The sequence below is a fragment of the Astatotilapia calliptera genome, unplaced genomic scaffold (assembly GCF_900246225.1).
Source record: "Astatotilapia calliptera unplaced genomic scaffold, fAstCal1.2 U_scaffold_37, whole genome shotgun sequence".
Classification (NCBI taxonomy): domain Eukaryota; kingdom Metazoa; phylum Chordata; class Actinopteri; order Cichliformes; family Cichlidae; genus Astatotilapia; species Astatotilapia calliptera.
In genome coordinates this window covers 131,745-141,604 of record NW_020535775.1, presented here as the reverse complement: position 1 = coordinate 141,604, position 9,860 = coordinate 131,745, and the positions used below count along the sequence as shown (strand labels likewise).

At 42.4% G+C, this 9,860-nt stretch overlaps 1 long non-coding RNA gene across 1 annotated transcript in view; it reads right to left on the bottom strand.

The window, feature by feature from the left end:
- Positions 1 to 8,129: 8,129 nt before the first annotated feature.
- The window catches only part of LOC113018055 (uncharacterized), a 3,891-nt gene continuing 2,160 nt past the window's right edge, over positions 8,130 to 9,860 (bottom strand). Inside the window, exons 2-3 of the long non-coding RNA XR_003271682.1 lie at positions 9,142 to 9,332; positions 8,130 to 8,153 (exon numbers count right to left, since the gene is read on the bottom strand). This is a non-coding gene — a long non-coding RNA (uncharacterized LOC113018055). The remainder of the gene's footprint in view (positions 8,154 to 9,141; positions 9,333 to 9,860) is intronic.

The following is a 9,860-nucleotide window of genomic DNA, read 5'->3' as shown; positions in this document are numbered from 1 at the left end:
AAAACAGCATCAGGTCATCCACACTGGAGAGAGACCGTTCAGCTGTGACGAGTGTGGAAAGTCTTTTTCCTTGAAGCGTTCCCTAAAACAACACCAACTCATCCACAGTGGAGTTAAAGCGTACAGCTGTGATCAGTGTGGCAGAGCTTTTACTCAAAGTAGCAGCTTACAGAAGCATCTAGTTACCCACTCTGGAATTAAGGCATACAGCTGTGACATCTGTGGAAAAACTTTCAGCCGGAGAGGGAGCCGAAATACACACCTACGCATTCACACCAGACATGATGTGTACTGCTGTGAACAGTGTGGCAAACAGTTTACAACAGACGCACACTTACAACAACACATGTTTACCCACACTGAGGAGAGACCTTATCAATGTGACCTGTGTGAGAAGACTTTTAAATCTCCACATTACCTGAGACAACACCAACAGATCCACACCAGAAAGAGAGTCTACAAGTGCAGCTACTGTGAGGTATGTATTTATATTGTTATCTTGTCATTTTAGCCTGACTGTTTGGAACAACTCTGCTCATTAAACTGTGTTAGCATGTTAGCAATTCTACTGCATGGAAAAGCAGCTCTGAGTGATTATTCAGATTTTCCTTTCAGTTATGATTTTAGTATTACTGTAGTATTATGGTGGTAGTATTGTAGTTATTGCAGCCCAGTAAACTGAGTGTGTTAACTGAAACAGTCAAATGTAGTTGGACGTCTGCAGAGATGCTCTTTATTTCAGGCGACGTTCAGGATACAAATGTTGAAGGACTGACTTACACTGTCTTTGTGTCTTTGTTTAGAAGCAGAGCGACACAGATGGATCCAGTTCTCAACCCTGTCATCACTGTGGTGGTGGGAAAGACTTTCATTGTGACCTCTGTGGAAAAACTTTCAGTCGGCAAAAGACCCTAAAAAGACATCAACGTAGACACACTGGAGACAAACTGAAATACTGCAAAGAATGTGGGAGAAGCTTCACCACACCAAGTGATTTAAAACGACATGAACTGATTCACAGTGGGGTTAAAAAGCACCTCTGTGATCAGTGTGGGTCATCCTTCACCACTGCATGGAAGCTTAAAACACACAAACGAGTCCACACAGGAGAGAAACCACACAAGTGCAGACACTGTGAGAGAAGCTTCTCACAGTCAAGTCATCGTAACAGGCATGAACGTGGACACATGGAAGGAAACTACAGCTGTGACCAGTGTGACAAGAGCTTCAGGAAGCTCAGATCATACTCTGCACACAAACGATCCCACGTTACTAATAAACTGTTTCACTGTTACCAATGTGCCCAAACATTCACCTCATTGTCTGCTCTGTGCAAACATCAGCGCGATCACTCAGGGCTGAAATCACTCCCATCACTGGATCACAGTGAATCTGAAGACACAGAAAGATCCTCTGGTTTCTGTGTCAGACTCAAAAAGCTTGAGATCAGGCTCCACAGAGTTCAGATAGAATCATTTAAACTTGTGTTGAACTGAACTGGTTGCTGGGCTGAACTTCTACATAATACAGATCTACATGGGATCTTCTTTTCTGTTGTTTTACTGAGTCAGTTTTGTCCTTTTTTCTCTGTCCTGGTTTTGCTCGTCTGTAAATGATTGAAACTCAGTCAAATAGTTCATTGTTCTCCAGCAAAACGTTTTGGAAACTCATGTTTAACCTTTAAAACTCTGACATGTTTTAGCACACAAGGCTTCATCGGGGAGTTCACTCATGATTGGACCATGAGAACAAAGGTTTTTAGTTCTTTCAAAGAGAGTCTTGGAGATGTTTGATGTTTCTGTTTTTCTGAAACCACCTGAAAGAAAAACTATTTTTCTTGCTTTATGTAGTGTGGAAGTTTTTAATGTTTCTTCATCTGTGATGTTCTTGAATGTGTTCACGTGAAGATGGTACAAATAAACTGTCCTTTCAGCTTTAGCTCCTAATTTATTCATTATTTATGGATGTAGCACAGCAGCCGTCTCTTGATTAACACATGGAGGGCTCGGGATCTGATGGTGTCGTCTCCCTAATTTGCCCACTCAGTAAATCTCACTCATGGCCAAGAAATTGAAATAAACCTTGTTTCCCTGCTGGATAGTGATCCACTGTAACTCTGCTCCTCCTTCCTGTTTAGGATTTCTGTGGCTGAAGTAAAATTCCCTCCATCCATCACTTATCCCAGCTAACCCAAAGTGAAATAAAGTTTTGCTGGTCTTAAAAAAGCATTACAATAATGGGCATTACCAATGCAAACTGAATGATACAGAAGATGAAAGAAGAGACTTTGATCAGTTAATAAAGCTCATGATCTGGATTCATTGTGGCTGCTACACAGATACTTCTGGGTCACTTCTCTCAGTTAGGAACCTTCCTCACCAAACTGACTGTTGGACCACACCCCTGGTTTCATGAGAAATTGTTTCAGCCATGATTTCTCTTCCTGTATTTCAGAGTAAAGACTGAAGTGACAAATGGAAGCATGTTTAAAAAACACAATGTGAGAGAGACGTTGAGGTCCTTAGAAGTTACCCTGGGTTTTTCTGTCACCCTGCTAGATGTTACACACCTTGTTATTGGACTGATTTCTACTGCTGGACTACTCCTGCGGAGAGTAACAATACTCTTACTAATTAGCTCCCTTTCACACCTTTGGGGATATTTATTTTTGTGTTTGCAGCGCTGTGAGCCAGAACAGCGAGAGAAAAATCTGCAACAGCGACGAGCCGAATGCTTACGTGAATCGCAGCAGCTGCACATGTGCTACGCTGAATTAGAGGATATCTTTGCTCTGGATTTCTATTTCTACTTTTTCATTCCAATGCCAGCCACTCCCTTTGTCAGCACTGTTCTGATTGGTTCGTCTCTTCCAGGTGTGTCTTTAAAGATGTCTTCTTGTCTGATGGTTGTTTCTGGTCTGTCTGGTTTCCTGGATGCTGTTTCAATCTGTCTGACCTCATGTTCATCATTGACCTCTGCAGTCCCTCCCTCTGTGATGTAGAGCTCTGTGTAGATCTGATTCAGGAGGGTTGGGTTTCCTGCTTTAGCGATGCCCTCAAACACACACTGGAACTTCTTCTTCAGGGTGGATTTAAGGTTACGGTGACAAACTGGAGCTTGAAGTTCTGAATAATAATAATAAAAATACAACTTTAACAATCATATTTTACAAAATGCTGATGACAATTTCTGACCCACTGAGAAATGACTGAACACACTGGTGTCACAAGTGTCTCATTTATCCAGCAGCTTAAATCTTTAGATAAATCCTCTTACGTCTCTGCAGACGGTCAGCCAGCTCCTCCTGCTTCATTCTCCTCAGGAAGTCCACTGTGATCTTCACAAATGCCTCTCTGCTGTTTCTCCTCTGCTCATCATCCTCCCTCTGAAACTCCAAGCACTGGGGCTTATTTGGATTCAGAGCCTTCTGGATCTTCTTCAGCTCGTTCTTCACAAAAGTGATGATGTTGTCCTCCAGCAGCTGGAACAGAATATTTATGAATGAGCCACCACTCTGAACTTTAGTCCACACAACATCCACTTCTTTACGATCAAGGGGCATATCATCCACGAACTCTTTACCAATTATAGGTTTGACTTTATCTGATTAACTGAGACTTTGTCCACAACTCCATGATCCCAAAACGTTGATGCTGTTCATATGAATGCAGCGATTTCAGTGGGAGAAACATTTCACTGGTGTTCAGAGCTGAACTACCAACAGGTTGATGATCAAAGCCAGAAACTTGGAGATGTTTCAGGTGACTGAGTTGATCGTACAGACAACTGGTCTTAAAGGTTCACTCTGTTTACACATACAGATCAGTATTTAAGGTTTGACTCTCATCATCCACTGGAGCACAAACTGGGCGTCATCAGGGCACTACAACACAGAACAAACACCATCCCCACAGACACAGCAGCCAGCGAAGCAGAAGAACTTCACATCAAGAAGGTCCTGAGTAAATGTGAACGCTGGTTTGAGGGCGGAGTCAAGGAGGCCATTTATGTGAAAAGGAAAGACCATCTCTGAATGGAGGAGGGGCCTAAGGGTACAACTGTCACCATCTTACATGCTGTGATTGCAGCCATTCCCCAGCTCTCTGTGAACTGGACTCATGACCATTGATCAACAACCATTGATCAATGGTCCTGACAATATGCGTACCAATGATCAATGAACTGACCTCCCAGCCCATTGTTCCTTCAGTGGGCTGGTTTCAGTCATACAAATGTCCTGTTTATAAGATTGAAACCTGCAGTCAGCTGAGACTGAAGAAGTCACCTGATGATGATGAAACGTTTCTCCCACTGAAAACATCCAGATGAACAGAATCAAGCTTTTTGGGATTTACGTACCTGGATGATTGAGCATCAAGACACAACTCTGTGACTTTTCTCAGATGAATAAATCCTCTCCTCCAGCTTTGTTTACATCTACCAGCCCTGTGGCGCTGCCCAGGGAAATAATCTATGTGAGAGGTGGAAAGTCATACAGGTGTCTGCTCCTGCCTTCAGTTATTTTATCTACTGTGTGTCAACTGGCTGAACCTCCTCCAACTGTCTACTGTCTCCCTAAACTCAACAATGACTTAGTGATCTATCCATTCTCTGACCAAAGACATCCTGCTGCAGGAGGTTAACATAGCAGCCAATGATGATCCCACTCACTGTGAACAACACATTTGGACCTGATTTGCTGCTCTGGTTTACACGTGAACTTCCACTGCTGCTGTCACCAACTTGAGAGGCTCTACAGAAAAACTGGACTTGTCCATAAAAATCATAAACTACATTACAAGGACAGCATTGCTCAATCAACTCTAATTACTACTGACATGTTATCTCTTCTAACTAAGGTACAGACACTCAAACTTGCTGCTTTCAGTGAGAAGTCAAATGTCTGAATATGAGCTGGAAGCTGCTGAGAGTCCTCCCTCCTTCCCGTGGGGTTTACTTTCTCTACTACTTTCACTATAAACACGCCCCTTTCATGCACCTGCAGAGGGCCACCAGCAGATGGAGCTGTCTTAAACAAATCCACTTGGATAGTTAGCTGTAGATGATTTTCTCAGTATGATTGTAGGACTTTGAGTTATTCTTCAGATTTATTTAAACTCCTATATTGTGCACAAGTGTTGAGCGACCCATAATTTCTCTGTACTTTTCATAAGAGCAGCCAGACTTTCAGCTAGTTTTTGTTTTTTAAGAGCTCAAAGTTATTGAAGAAACAGTTATTCAGCTTCATTCCCACTGATCTCGACTACAAACTGTTTCACTTTGGTTTCTGTTTAAAGCCTCGATGTTTAAAACGTTTCCCTGTGATCACATTTGCTCCGTCTGATTTCAAAGTTTGTTTTCTTTTGGTCGTTTAGTCCACAGAGTCCTTGGTGTTCTGAAAGGGACCTATAAATAAATGCATTATTATTAATAATAAAGTAGTTGTTGTACATGTACAGACCATAAATATGGAGTCCAGCTGTGTTTGATGCTGCTGGGCAGACTGACCACTGGGAACCTCTGAGCTCTGCTGGTCCACTCTGTGGAAGAACCATGAAGGATTAGATCAACACAGGATAAAGATCCAGGAGTTTCTGCTCAAATAACTTCATCTGAATCAAGTCTGTCAAGTTTTAGACTCTCAGATTCTGAAGATATATTTTCTGTTTTCTATGAACTTTCTTTCATCAGTGATGGAAGTGATGATGCTGCAGAAGCTCAGAGGAAACTTTGAGAAAACTGTGATGAACCATCAACTAATGCTCTCAGGAGGCCAAAGGTCCCTGAATGTAACTGTGCAGCAGATTCATCGAGTGTTTGAAACCTGACCACTTCCATATGTTTTCATTCTAACACAAGAAGTCCTTTTCTCATTGCTTTGATTTGAGTTTTCATTTGAGTTTTCCGAGTCTCGTATTTGGAGTCGAGTCTAATCAATGATCTGACAGAAGAACATTAAAAAGGAGTTACCAGTGCTGTCAAAATTAACATGTAGGGTTAGGGTTAGGGGTTCATCTGTTATCATGATTAACATGATAAAAACCTTTAACACGACACATCTGGAGAGCAGAACAACTCAAAATCCCTGAAATGTTTCTATCAACGCACTTCGAGCAGTTTGTCCGAGTAGAGTTACCTTTGCACACGTGCAGATGTGCAGCACATCTGTTAGTGACGGCAGCTGAACCAATCAGCTCAATATGGAAGATGATGAACACACACTGACCTCTCGATGGAAAGTTTGAGCATTAAAAAAATAACAAGATGGACCAGCCGACCAACATGAAGGATTCTGCACATCGTGACAGAAGGAATTTTCTTTTCACCGAAGCACTTCCAGCTTAAAATATCACAACAATGCAAAGCACTGATGACACAACTGCCAAGTGGACAAACTGCAGACCTGTTAGTGTTGTTAATAACATAGTTTTGGTTCCTCGTGTCAAAGACTTGAAGAAGAGTGACAGAGAGTGTTAGACTGCTGCAGGATCAGTGCCACCTCCACAGACCTGTGAAGAAAATGATTGTTTGACAGATGGGCTCAGATTCAGGATCAGCTGAGGAGTTTGTGGCTGACAGAATCCTGCAGGTGCAGAGCAGAGCCCATCATTAGCATGCAGGACTGTCCCTGGGGGGGTCGGCTCATTCAGGAGGTTAATCAATGTTTACATGTTCAATAAACATGTTAAGTGTGTAAATTTGCCCTTTTCTCTCGAGTCTGTTTGCTCATGAAATGAACTTTGATTCGTTTACATTAAAAATGATGTTTAATGGTGATTAATCCAAATTAATCCACAGTAACCCTGTGATGAGTCTGATTAAACATTTTCATTAACAGCAGTAATATAGATTATATATTATTATATATTAGTGCACACTTAGCTTTTAGTATATATGTTTGTTACAAAGTTGTATTTACAGCAGAGAAGCTGAGTTAAAGACTGAAAACTATTCAAAGTCTCTTTGAATTGAAGCGTTTAACATTCTTTGTGTTTATTCTGCATTGACTTCATTATATGGTGTAAACGTCTGTTACAGGCTTAAATATAAAGTTGGAAAAATGTAACTGCAGCTATTGATCAAGTAACTGTGATTAATCAGGATTAATGACAGAAGATTGTGTCATTAATTAGTCATGTTTTAATCTACTGACAGCACTAGTGTTCACTCTGGTGCCTCCAACTGTTTTACGCCCTTTCAACACCTTCGTGGTCAAAAGTGTACACGCACAAAATCTACAATAAAACCCTCACGCAGCAATAGGACAGACACACAATCCATTTATCTCTGTGTCTCAAACACACACACGTGTATTCAAAGCCTCGATTTGTTCATATTTCATCTGTTGTGTTTTTATCTTCAGCGTTTTCAGTGTTGCTGCATTTACACCAAAAATGTTTCCATTGATGAATCAGATTGATTTGAATGTGTTTCATCCATACAAATCCCTCCCTGGTGGTCACATGACTCTATAACATAACAGGAGTCATGTGACAAGAGTTTCATGCTGTAAAATGTCAAAATGGTTGAATGTGGTGGAGTAAAAATGTGAGATGTCAACTACTTTTCTTCAATATGAAATGTTTGCAGGGCCTGACAGGAAGTGGACGGACGCTCTGATCACTTCCTGTTTGCTGAAGTGGGTTTTCAGTTGTTTAGAAACCAAAGGCTTGTTTTAAAAGACAGTTTAAATGGGACTGAGGGAACGACGTGTTTGTAGTTTATATCCAACAACATCGAGCAGTTTAATCAAAGAGTTCATGTTACTAACAGCTCACCTCTCTGCAGCAGACACAGGCTGGACTTTAAAATCAATGGGAAGATCTTTAGACCGGTCACTCTGTAAGGACACAGAGCTGGGTCGAGGTCCAGGCTGGACTTTAAAATTAATGGGAGGAGATCTAGACTTGTCACGCTTTCTGGATGGAGGTCCAGGCTGGTTCCTGTGAATAATGATGCAGCAGTGATGTGAGTGCTGAGCTGTGACATGGAGAAGAGTCATGGACAGTTAGAGATGGTCATCTCACCTCTGAGCTTTGGTCTGGCTCTCATGTTCCCCACACAGAGTGCTTTTAGAGGGAGGGGCTCCCTCCTCTCTGTCCTCACACTGATCCATGCTGCTCAATTCACATCAGCTCACACACACTTTCTACCTGCAGAGGAAACAAATCATTCATGTGCACATCAGCTGAAATCCTCCTTTCATCATGTGTGCTGTCCAAATATCAGCTGCTTCTTTCCTGCTTCATCTCAGTGTCAGCTGGATGCAGTCAGACAGCAGTGTGAGGCAGAGGAAGCTGCCATCAGCTGCTCTGCTATCAGTCCACTAGATGGAGCCTGAAGCACACACGATGCATTCACTGACACACACTGCTTCACTGTGACTGGAAGCTTCAGTCAGTCCAACACGTGTGAACAACAGTTTAAACGTTTCAGCTGATCCAGGATTCAAAGAGGATCAGCAGAGTTAAAGCTTCACACTAATTCTTGCTGCTGAGTTTGCAGAGAACTGCACACACACTGATTCACTGCTAATGAGAAGCTTCTTCCATCCAGTAATTCATCATCCATCAGCTCTGCTGCTGCTCTCAGTCCTGGACTCTGATCACAAACTAAAAGCAGCTTTTTAACTCGTGTCTGTAAGAACTCTTAGTGTTAGCTTAGTGTTAGCTTAGCTTTAGCTTAGTGTTAGCTTAGCGTTAGCTTAGCGTTAGCATGCTGTGTGCTAGCTCAGCGTCAGAGCTCTGCAGGTGTCTCGTGTGTAAATATTAATCACAGTGACAGTAAAGGAGGTAAAGGGCTGTGACGTCATCACGTACGCTGCGTCCTCTGTGGGCTCTGAGTGAACTCAAAGTACAAACTACAAGTACACAAACACGAACGTAGCTCAGAGTGGCGGACACACTCGGCCTCGTTGGTCCAGCTGTGAGTCCGTTACCGTGAACTATGGAGCGGCAGATTTGTGCTGAACTAAGCTGCACACAGCTGATGTTAGCCAGGAAACATTACACACTGACTTTAATGGAGAGACCGGAAATACAAACACACACAGTTTGTTGTGTGAAGAAATCAAACACGAGCTGAACAAACAGTAAAGTTCCTAAAGACAAACTGTTAAAGGAGGAAACAAAGCAAACTTACAGTTTCTTCACACACCAACAACAAGCTCCACTGCACGAAGTTCAGGAAGTGACAGTAAACTTTGAGCAGGAAGGAAACACCCAAAGAGACGTTTGCGGACAATAAGGAGCATCGGGACACTGTGCTGCGTTCATTTGCACCTGGGAAACTCCAAACCTCTGGCAGGCTGTGATTTATTTCTGCTGGTTTTCCTGTTTGAAGCACAAACATCCGTCATCACTTTGTTGTTGTTCTTCCTGCAGCGTTTAAATATTTCAGCACTGAACTGATGTTTCTTCAAAGCTCATTTCAACCTGTTGAAGTCATGAATGAAAGTGCAGACTGAGAGTGGATCACATGATGTTTGAGGTGTGTCATGTGACATGTTCAGTATTGTCACACATGTCTAGATTGTCCCTGATATCATAACTGCTCAAACACTGATGATTATATTTGAAGAATTATTTCTGATGGCAGCAAAGTTTGAATGGAGCTCTCTGTCTGTGCTGATTTGTCGCCCTCTGGAGGTCAAAGCACAAACTGCATGATGTCACTGTAACCACCACAGTGACAGGAAGTGTTTTTATGACTGAAACACTGAAATGATGCTAACGGCTGTCGTTAGGCTCACTGACAGCAGTGCTGATGTGTTCATGTCAAACACTGGCTCAGGTCAGACTCCTTCATCCTTCTCCAGCGTGAGGCCGCCATCAGACCCACAGGAGCTCTGACCTTTGACC